Source organism: Heterocephalus glaber, unplaced genomic scaffold, assembly GCF_053883595.1.
Source record: "Heterocephalus glaber isolate CG9 unplaced genomic scaffold, H.glaber_assembly_v1.0 deba00001442, whole genome shotgun sequence".
NCBI lineage: Eukaryota > Metazoa > Chordata > Mammalia > Rodentia > Bathyergidae > Heterocephalus > Heterocephalus glaber.
In genome coordinates, this window is record NW_028258296.1 from 15,078,187 (window position 1) to 15,090,523 (window position 12,337).

A 12,337-nucleotide genomic window follows, 5' to 3' on the forward strand; every position below is an offset into this window, starting at 1 on the left:
TCAATCTATACCCTGCTTTTAGGCAAATACAAGAAAGGCAGAATTTTTTGCTTCTACTTCCTCTTAATTCCCTTTAACTCAAAATCTTTATGCCAAAAAGGCTTATTTCTGAGTGGCATGGTCCATTCCACAGGCAAACAGAAGCATGCAGACAGTGTTGGGATGATCAGGAATAAATGAGTATACTTCCAACTCATGATGAAATGTGATATAGGAATGGCTTTCTGAAACATTTATTGGAATGAAGGATATAATTTTAATGTGAATTGTATATTAAATGCAAACAGTATATTAAGGAAAAATCCCCAAATACATTTTGTAAGTCGAAAATATTAGTTTTGATATGATGCAATTAGATTATAATACCATATAGTATCATAATATGATTTGGAGTTATTGCCACTTATCTATTATTGCTGCTGTTGTTGTTATTGCCATATACTCATTAGGATCCCTAGTGTGTGAAGACAAAAGGGTGAACTTAGGAGGATGAGGAAGTAGATGAAAACATCTAGGCAAATCTAAGTGGAATTTGAGATTGAAGCATTTTCAGAAATTTTAGTGAGTGGAAACATTGACATTTTATCTAACTTGAGATATTATTTATTCAGAATATTTATTAAAAAACAACTACATGTCTATTCCCATATTTATGCTAAATATGAATTATCCCCAAATGAGACTACTTCACACATGACTTTTAAGTAGCAAATCTAGTTATAACTTCTCTTTTCTCTATGGAGTTATATTATGAATGCTATGCATCAGGTTATTACTCAAATTGTTTTGATGACATGTAATTATCCAAAGAGGAGACAGGGAATAAAGATAGAGAAAGGAAGAAAAAGCAATTTTGTGCACAAACTGAAAAAAGGAATGGGTTGCATTAGTTTGTTTTGGTTACCTTAGCAATTTACCCCAAAATAGTTCCATAAAACAATATAATTTTTTTCTCTTCCAGTGCTGGAGGGCAGAAAACTGAAATCAGGATACCACAATAGCACATTCTCTTCAAAGGATCTGGTGAGATTCCGTGTATGCCTACATCTGGCTTCTGGTAGCTGCAGGCATTCCTTGGGTTGTGCCTGAACCACTGAAATCTCATCATCTATCTGAGCATGGCTGGTGTTTTCCTCTCTGCTTCTTTTGTTCAGTTGTCACTGGATTTAGGGCTGACTCAGATCACCTTAAGTTTTTAACTTACTTTCATCTTATTGTAATAATATTACAATAAGACATAAGCTCTTCTTTTTGTAATAATAATAATATTACAACAATAATACACGGGCTCTTCAGGGTAAGTTTTACTTAATATTAAGAACACTGGCCAGAAGGTCCCAGCCAGAGAATGGCAGAAGAGGAGCAAGGTGCTTGCATAGTCTCGCTGCAAAGCCCAGATGCAGCTGAGTATCATAAAGAAGAGGAAAATATGTCTAATAATTTTAATGTACATGGAGATAAAAGGAATATAGATACTAATCCTCCTGTACAAGAAGGACAAATGAATACAGATACTTTCTCTGCTAATGAGAAAACTGGCAATCAATATAAACATACAAACCAATATGAGTTCACCACACAAAATCCAAATGATAATCAGTCTGAAATAACTGTGAAAGCAACAACAGACCTGACTTTTGCCCTAAAGAACAATAAAATCATCACTACAACTGAAAATCCCACCAAGGAAGAAAATGAACCTATTGAGTCCCCTCAGAAAATAAGCAAAGTATTAAAATTACTTCACTGTATTCACTACTGGACCACATCATTTTATGATTTGAAAATTCGAGTCCCTATTTACATAAAAGAATAGCATGCTAAAATGTTTGTACTGCTACATTTTAAAGTCACTCTGAAATCTTTTCAGTGGTGAATATCTGAGAGTCAATTTTCAGATGTACTTGACAAAGCATAGAAACAGCTGTTTAGAAATTTTAAGTTTATTTTAATAAAAGTTCCTATTGATATCTACAAAAATATATTTATAAGGGAACAAATATTTTAAATATAAATAAGTATGTTTTAATACTAAATTTTAATAATAATAATAAATAAATTTAATAATAAATAAATTATAATAAATAATATAATAAAATATAATAATAAATTTAATAATAATAAATAAATAATAAATTTTAATAATAAATACGTATTTATGTGAATATGAGTTTAAATTTAAAAATAAAAAGAACACTAGCTGATCTTCAGAGATAATAGGTCCAATTTAAGGGATATATAACCCTGTAGGATCAACATAGAAAATGCAAAGCCATACCTAATAGGCTCTTCCTTTATACTGGTTGATATATGCACATCATGGCATACATTACAGAGTACCCTTGAGATACAACAAAGGTATACTTGGCATACTTCACAGAGTATCCTTGAGATAACATAAAGATTTTCCAGTTTAGCTGATCATCATTTAGTATCATCTACAGAGGATAAAAGAAAAAAGATAAAAAATCTGGGGATATTCCCCCAACTTTATTGGTTGTGTGATTTAAGACTTGCTCTAGTACACAAGCAGAAGAATCTAAAAAAAAATATGATGGAACATAGCCAAAGATACTTTTAAATAAAGCATTTAGCCCTGTTTAATGCCTAGAGGTAAATAGAAGTGTAACTGCATTATGACAATATTTGAAGGTTCTGAGCCTTATGTTTCATTGTAGGGAGCAACCCCCAGGTAGTTTGATATATAGAAGAGCAGAATGAATCAAGTGCTTTAAACAGAAATTATATTACACCCTTCATGTGAAACAATCCAGAGATTTCTTTTCAGGGAAAAATAAAATTGACCTTTTTTTGGAGGGGGGATTTCTTATAAGAAAACTTGGAGCCTGTATCAGCTTTTGAAGGCATGCTGCATTAAAGTCTCTTAGGAAGAAAGGCATAGGCCAAAGAAATATATCTTTGTTGTTTTGTAGGCAAGACAAGGAAAGAAAGAAAGGGGTTATATTAGTTTCCTAAGGCTGCCCTAACAGGTTACCACAAATACAGTGAATGAAAAGACAGAAATCTTGTTTTTCACAGTGCTGAAGGTCAACAGTGTGGCCTCTTTTCTTTCCTCTAACATTGACATTAGCAGCCTTCTCCTTCTCCAAAGCAGAAATGTTTGCAGCTACTCATCAGAGACCTCAGTTCATTCTCTAGTTGACTCAGCATTGCAGAAAACCCATTCATTTTCAACTTTTTTCCTTATATAATGGTCAACAGTTTTCTGATATGTGCAATTTGGAGGCAAACAATACATGGTCTACTTTAATTGAAACTGATTAAATATTACTTCCATAAAAATAAACATGTGCTCATAAAAACATGTTAGCATTTGTCTCAGTTTGTACGGTGAGATGTGCAACTCTTTCTTCTTTGGAATATGACAAAACACCCAGGGCTGTTGAACAAGACTTCAAGGTAGCTCTAAACTTCTGTAGACACTAGTCCTCAGCAGGAGAACTATCCTCAAAGGAAGGTTCTCAAGAGCACAGAGATGAATATGTTGCTGAAGGTAGACCGAAATGGAATTCTCCTTGATGGAATGCTTCAGCAGAATCTTAAAAAGCCTGAATTGTGTTTGTCTAATTAAAAAGTACCTAGTATATTTAGTCACATCTGTAATATATCCCCAGAAGACTTGAATTGTAAAGTATATTTTTGATGTTTTTGCTTCACATTCTCCAGAGGAAATGGAAGAGGACATATCTCTCCAATACCCTTACCACTTGCCTGTCTTCTAAACACTCTGCAGCCATAGCATCTGACCTATAGTTTGAAAAGAAATTTAAGAAAAACTTGGCAGCCAGCCCAAGCCTAGCTGCAATGAGGAAAACCTGATGCATAGAGATGAGACAGGAAAAGATGACAGTCGTGTGGTCCTGTGAGCACCGCGGAGAGGTTTACCTCCCCTGACACGCATCTGAAGGACATGGAAAGTGAACATCTTTGGATTCTAAACCTCTTAAGATTTTAGTCATGGGATTTCATGTATAAAGGGAGGTAAGATGACCTATTGAATTATGGTTATCAGAAACACCACATTACATACATGTTCAAATGTGGGCAATTATTTTCTTAAGAGATAATGAAAATGTGAAGTGTCAAATCAATTCTTTGGAGAATAAAGACATGAAGGTAGAAACTGAAGCATAAATTTAAAACGACAAAAGAAATCCTGAACATTTTCCCCCTTCTTTCCTCTTGACACAAAAATTGAACCTAAATTCCAGGGTCTGATGTCTTCCTTATACTGAATCAGGGAAGATGTACTTTGAAAGACTTGGATGTTAATCTGAAACTAATTCAAGCCTTTTGAGTTCAAAAATTGGATTGGAAATCTTTTAAGAGCAGGCTTTCTCATGAGATTTCCATTACTTCTATCCTTACTGATAAGCCACAGGTATCAGAGAAACATCCATTTGTGTGCTATCTTTGGATCCTTCACTATAAGAGAGGAGGTATAGAAAGAAAAGATGGGGTTTGCTTTGATTCAAGTTTCAGAGGAAAGTTTCAATCAATTCGAATTTTGTCTGAAACCACTCTTCTGTAATAGATTAAAGCCTTTATTAGATACTCGTATGATGTTACCTTCAGTGTAATATGCCAACTTCAAGTGAGAGTGTTGATCTGGTCTAATGGATAAGGTCTGTTTCTGGCTCTGTTCCTGACCCATGAAAATGACCTTGGATAAACAGTTTATTTACCTTTTCCTCAGTTTTGTTACCTCTGTAATGAAGATAGTTACTTAGAGAAGCACATTCTGTAATGTGACTTGAGTTACTTGGTTAAAATTGACAGTTATATATGTGATGTTGTTATTAAAACTTCAAAGTATTTCTAAATATATTGGCTGTAAGATTGCTTTGCACATTTCAAATAGAGTCACTCATGAGAAGTAGCTGCATGATAAAGGAATATGTGTGGGGTGTGTGTGGGCATTTGATGCCACGTGTACACATGTATAAGCCTCTTTCAGTGAACACATCTGTACTCTCCTCAGTACATTGAGAAGACATTGGGAATTTCTATTCTTATTCTTATTCCATCTTTTATCTCCAAATATGGTTCTGCCAGCTATAATTAATTACTTTCCTCTGCCACCATGGGGAATGAATCTGAAGGCTAACCTGTGTGAAAGAGGCCTATTTTTTTCTATCCCTTATCCTAGTGCCATACCTACTCAGTAAAATTACAATGAAAACAGCGATGACAGAAAAATAGCAATACTAGACAGAAAGAACTCAAGATAACTTTTGTTTTAACCCCATTAAGTCATCCTGAAGACCTCAATTAATAGAATTAAATACTCTTCCTGAAAGTCATCAATGTACTTTAAATTTACACCAGCAAGTCAACTTTAGACAGAAAAGTAGAAATAATTGCAGAAGTTTCTAACTGTAATAAGAAGAAATATTTACTCCATTCAATCCCTATTTCATAGTCCATAAATAAAAATATCAATAAAATATCTTTCTGGTTATGTTACACTCTCTGTGGCATGGCATAATGTATTTGAATATGTTATAGATGCTAAATAAACAACAGACTGATTGAGAATTCAGATTTATTTAGCATGAGTAGCCATTGTATTAAGAAGTGCCTTACACAGAAATAATGTACAATTAATTTACTTCCTTTGTCTTTTCTTTGTAAAAAATCAAACTTGGAATGTAGTCAGCTCTTATTGATATTATCTGCGTTATTTCAAAGAGTGCTTTGCTCCTCTAATCTGGTGTTCCACAGACATAAGTGAAAATAGAGTATATAGTTTTATGTTTTCCTTAAGGTCAAAATCTGAGACATTGACATTCTACTATGGGGCATAAAAGGTGATACATATATTGTTTTATGAAGTTATGGCATACTCTTGCGGCTATGTGCCGAAGGGAAAGAGTGCTGAGAGCAGTGAATACATCTGGAAGTGAGAGAGCCATTGAATTTTCTTCACCATATTGTTTACCGTGTCTAAAATGAAATATATTGAAATTAAATAAAAACCAATGCCATTTGTCCCTGTGATCATTATGTATTTTCTGGTTTTTGTGTTATTTTCATTAAACATCACAGTTGATTTCATCATTTCCATGGCAGACAAAACCAGATACCAAATGTGAAATCTTTGGTCTACTCATGTCTTTCCCATTGATTACACGTTAAGATCAACATATGGTCCAATCCATTTATCATGTCACTATTGGTTAAACGTAGATGTATTACTATGGTATGCTTGCATAAATGCACACAAACAAACACATGTGCTCTTCCAATACACCGTGATAGGACAAAAGAATCATGGGCACAATCATCAAAAGAAGAAAAATCACTTATTAAAGTGAAAAAAAGTAAATCTGAACTAATTTATTCATTTATTGTTTTTAGCAAAGATTTACCGATCATCTGCTATGTGCCTGGAATGTTCTAGATTCTTTGCCACCTGTGAGGCAGTAAATGCAATACAGGTCTGGAAAACTACCCTTATGGAACTCATATTTCAGTGTAGGAGATCTGCTCAATAATTTCCAGAGTAGGAAATAACTAAATACAATCAGCAGTGTATCATATAGCGTGAGGGATTTTATTATCAATCAAAATAAAGAGAAAATAAAGCAACTATTGCAGCCATTCAGACACCGAAGAGAGTCAGGGAAGAGAAGGCATAGTGTTTTCCTATTGGTCAGTGACAATGAGCACGAATTTCATAGGTTAAACTATGCAAATTTATTTGTGTGGGTCTAGAGGTCACTAGTTTAAAATCAAAGTAGAAAAGCTGTGTTCCTTTTCTGGCTTTCATGGAAGAAGTGATTTCCTTGGCCTCCAGATTCCAGAAGCAGCCTTCATCCCTTGAGTGGTCCTCATACCACACCAACTCTTTCTTCCATTTCTCTTCTCTTACTACTCACTCTGGCCCTCCTGGCTTCTTCTAATAAGCACTTTGATGATTACAATGGGTCCACTTGGATAATCCAGGATAATCTCTCTATCTCTAGATCCTTAACTTAATCACATTTGTGAAGTTGCTCTTTCCATAGAAGGTAGACTATTCACAGATTCTAATGATTAGGATGTTGAAATCAGTTGGGAAGAACTTATTCAATCTATTCCAGCAGGTAAAATTTGAGTAAAGGTCTAAGAGAATGAGTGAACTAGCCACAGAGTATTTCCTGGGGAAAATTTTTCTTAGAGGAATGGAAAATAACCCCAAATTATGAAAGATGAGTGTTTCTAGTACATTCAAGGAACAAAAAGAAAGTTACACAAGAGTTTGTGACTTCAGATAGGTGGTAATTTTATGGGGAGAGACACAGGACATATAAGATGGGTGGCAAGACACATAGTAAAAGGTCTGCCTTTTGTGCTGCATGACACAGGACACATTCAAGGGTTTTGAGGGAACAGTTGCATTGTCTGTCTCATGCGTAATGGTGTCATTCTGGAAGCTGAGTTTAGAACAGGATGAAAGGTGATAAAAGCAGAAGGAGAATAATAAAAAGAGTATTTCAGTAATGCAGGTGGTGAAGAATGGGAGAAGAGATATTATTCTGGATGGGTTTGGAAGGTACAACTAAGTAGAATTGGTTCTGAATGAGAAACATCAAGATGACACAGAAGTTTGGGCCTGGGCTATTGAAGAAATAGAGCTGCTCATTAAATGAACTGAAGAATATTAGAAATATAGCTAGTTTTGAAAGGAAAATCAGACTTGATTTGGGAAATGTTGAGTTGAAATTCTTATTACTCATACAAGTGGAAAATAAATTTATAGTTTGTATAGGGAGCTATAAATTCAGAAATCAACAGCACATAGTTAAATTTAAACCTAAGAGGATAGATGAGATCACCTAGGGAGCAGATATAAAGAGAAAAGAGATAATGTCTGAAGTTTCAGCCTTAGAACATTAGAGTAGTCCAAAATTTAGGAACTGAGGCCGGCCGGCTATCCATGTAAACGCACCACGTCCTACACTTAGAGAGTTCCCAAGTCTGTTTTAAGGGGCCTTGTTGTCCTGTAATGCCCCATCTTTGGCCAAAAGGCCTTGCATTTTCATCTTGAACAGCACTGCACAACCTACATAGCTGCTTCTGGTTTAGGACACATTAAGAACCAGAAAAGAACCTAGAAGTGGTCAGGGAGATAAATAAAATAAAAATCAAGTATAAATTACTGGAAACTAAATAAAACAGAATTCTTGGGAATTGAAATGATAAAATCTTACAAGTGGGTACTATCAAGTAAGATAAAGACTGAAAAATGAACACTAGACTTACTGGTGGACATCTCTGGTGACTTTGAAAAGAATTCATATAGTAGCATGGTAGGATGAAATCCTGATTAGAGTGGATTTACTTTAAAAACTTCGAAGAGACAATAATGAGTAACAAATATTAGTAAAAGATCTTTGGTCCAGAGTAAAGAGGGAAATAGAGGAGAGAGAGAGAGGGAGAGAGAGAGAGAGAGAGAGAGAGAGAGAGAGAGAGAGAGATTAGTATAACTGTATGTTAGTTATCTTGAAGGGAAAGAAAATAAAACAGGAAAACAAAAGAAATAATTGCTATATATATATATATTTTTTTTTTTTTTTGCTACTGGGGATTGAACTCGGGTCCTTGCGCTTGCACAGCAGGCGGCGAAACCACTGAGCTAAATCCCCAGCCCTATAATATTGTTTTCGATAGACAAAAGAGCCTCAGAGCAATTATACAGGTAGTGGCAAGCCTTAACTCTGTGTAAAGGAAGATCATTCATACTAAAACCCATGATAATATGCTGTACAGCTTTAAATTTTTTTTTGTAATGCATTACAAGAAAATATTAATAAAGAAAACATTAAAGCCATTTTATGAAAACATAATTTTCATAACAAAAATTATTAGAGAATAACCATGGTAAGTATACTATGTATCATGATCTTAAAAGAATATATTTTCATTTGCTAATCTATATCAGCTTATTTCTTTTTCTTTTTTTTTTTTTAGTACGAGGGATTGAACTCAGGACCTTGTGAGGCAGACAGCAGCACCACTGAGCTAAATCCCCAGCCCTCAGCTCATTTCTTAATAATACTATACCTTTTTTTATTTTGCATGAAACATTTTAAGTATTGACAAAGCATCTTACATTCTGTATAATTTTGAGCAATTTCTTCTAATTTCATAATATTTATTATTCTTTTTGGTCCTCATTTTAACTTTCAGTTTCTCACACCAGAGAGACAATGTGATATTTACACATGTGTGTTTAATGTATTTCACTCACGAGTATGTTCTCGAGGTGTATCCATTTACCTAGAAATGTCTCAAGTTTATTCTTCTTTATGTCTGAATAGTACTCCATTATATTTTTAAAAATACACTTGTTTACACATTCATCAGTTAATGGGCATTTGGGCTGTTTCCAAGCTTTAGCTATTACAAACTGTGGCGCTATAAACATGGGTGTGCATATATTGCTGCGGTATGATGCTTTTAATTTTGGAGGGAAAATACCCAGAAGGAGAATAGCTGGGTCAAGTAGGACCTCTAATCATAGTTTTTTGAGGAAAATTCACAATGATTTCCACAACGGTTGCACCAGTCTACACTCCCACAAGCAGTGGAGAGGGCTTCCTTTTCCCCACAGCCCCACCAGCATGTGTTGTTGGTGGATTTCTTGATAGCAGCCATTCTTTCTGGAGTGAGATGGAATCTCAGCACTGGTTTAATTTGCATCTCTTGAATGATCAGTGAGATTGAACACTTTTTCAAGTATTTATTTGTTGCTTCTTCTTCTTCATCTGAAAAATGTGTATTCGTCTCAGATGCCCATTTTAGGATTAGGTCTTTAAATTTGGGTGGGTTGATTTCTTTCAATTCTTTATATGTCCTAGATATTAGTCCTTTGTCTGAGGAACAACTGGCTAAAATTTTTTCTCACATTTTGTTTTGTTTCTTCACTCTGTTGGTAGTTTCTTTTGCTGTGCAAACACTTTTTAATAAGATGAGGTCCCAGTTGTTGATTGTAGTAGTTCCTGTGTGGTCTGGGTTTTGTTCATGAAGCCTTTGCCTACTCCTGTGTTCTCAAGCGTTCTACCTCTTCTCTCTTCCAAAAGACTTAGTGTTTCTATTTTAATACTTAGATCTTTGATCCATTTTGATTTTAGTTTAGTGCGTGGTGATTGGCATGGGTCTAGTTTTAATGTTCCACATATAGAAAGCCAGTTTTTCCAGCACCATTTATTAAAAAGGGTATCTTTATTCCAGTGAATGTTTGGCCCCTTTGTCAAAAATAAGGTGGCCAAGTGTGTTTGAGGTTCTTTCTGCATCTTGTAGTTTGTTTCATTGATCTTCAGGTCTGTTAATTTTTTTTTTTTTAGTTCTTTTATTAGTACATTTTAGGTATACAGTTCATTTACATTTATCATTGGGTGTTTGTACCTGTACATGATATATCTTAGTTCTTTTTTTTCCCTCATTACCTGTGCACCTTTAACACCCCTCCGCCCTTCCCTATTTACATAGATTTCATTTCCTTTTTTTTTTTTCCCTTTTCTCATAGTTTTTCCTTTCCCTCTTTTCCTTTCCCCTTCCCCCCACTTCACTCCTTCATCTTTGGACCTTTTTTCCTATTTCAAATTATCAATTATTCATTTTAATCATTTTAACCCTTGTTTACACTGTCAGTTTCTCACACTAGTGAAAGTATTTGGTATTTACATATGTGTGTCCTATTTATTTCACTTAAGAGTATGGCCTCGATATGCATCCATTTAGCTATAAATGACTCTAGTTTTTCATTCTTTATGGCTGAGTAGTACTCCATTTTATAAAAAAAACCTCATTTGCTTTATCCAGTTTCCAGTTGATGGGCACTTGGGCTGCTTCCAAGCTTTAGCTATTACAAACTGTGCTGCTATGAACATGGGTGCACATATATCACTGTGGTATGATTCTTTTAATTCTTTTGGGAAGATACCCAGCAGGGGAATAGCTGGGTCATATGGGACCTCTAGTCCTAGTTTTTTGAGGTGTCTCTATATTGACTTCCACAGTGGTTGCACCAGTCTGCACTCCCACCAACAATGGAGAAGGGTTCCTTTCTCCCCACAACCCTGCCAGCATTTGTTATTGGTTGATTTCTTGATAGCAGCCATTCTTTCTGGGGTGAGGTGGAATCTCAGTGTTGTTTTCATCTGTATCTCTCAAATGATCAGTGATGTTGAACATTTTTTCATATATTTTCTTGCTGCTTTTACTTCTTTGTCTGAGAAATGTCTTTTCATTTCAGATGCCCATTTTTGAATTGGGTCTTTGATTTTTGGGGGTCTGATTTTTTTCAATTCTTTATATATTTTAGATAGTAGTCCTTTGTCTGAGGTATAGCTGCTAAAATTTTTTTCCCATATTGTAGGTTGTCTGTTAGCTCTGTTGGTGGTTTCTTTTGCAGTGCAGAAGCTTTTTAATAAGATGAGATTCTAGTTGCTAATTCTTTCTGCTAGTTCCTGTGCTGCTGAGGTTTTGTTCATGAAGTCTTTTCCATGCCAATGCCTTCAAGAGTTCTACCTAACTTATCTTCCAAGAAGTTTGGTGTTTCTGTCTTAATATTTATATCTTTAATCCACTTCGATCTTAGTTTAGTGGATGGTGATAGGTATGGGTCTAGTTTTAATCTTTGGCAGGCTGAGATCCAGTTTTTCCAACACTATTTATTAAATAGGCTATCTTTCCTCCAATGAGAGTGGTTGCCTAGTTTGTCAAAGATGAGGTGGCTGAGCATGTCTGGAGTTGTTCCTGGATCTTCTAATCTATTCCACTGATCCCCAGGTCTGTTCTTTTGCCAGTACCAGGCTGATTTTATCACAGTAGCTTTATAGTATAGTTTCAAGTTGGGGATTGTGATACCCCCAGCCATGTCTCTGTTGCTTAGAATTGCTTTAGCTATTCTAGGTCTCTTATGGTTTGAAAAGAATTTTTGGATTCTTTTCTCTAGTTCTGTGAAGTATACTGTTGGAATTTCAATTGGCATTGCATTGAATCTATACAGTAGTTTTGGAAGTATGGCCATTTTCACTATATTGGTTCTTCCTACCCAGGAGCAAGGGATGTCTTTCCATTTTCTTGTATCTTCTCTGATCCCTTTTTTCAGACTGCTGTAGTTTTCAGTGTAGAGGTCTTTTGCTTCCTTTGTTAGACTGATTCCTAGATATTTCATTTTTTAGTACTATGCTGTTTTATCACAGAATCTCTGTAGTATCATTTCAAGTCAGGGATTGTGATGCCTCCTGCCTTCCCTTTGTTGCTCAGAATTGTTTTTGCTATTCTAGGTCTCTTCTGATTCTAAATGAGTCTTAGGAATGATTTG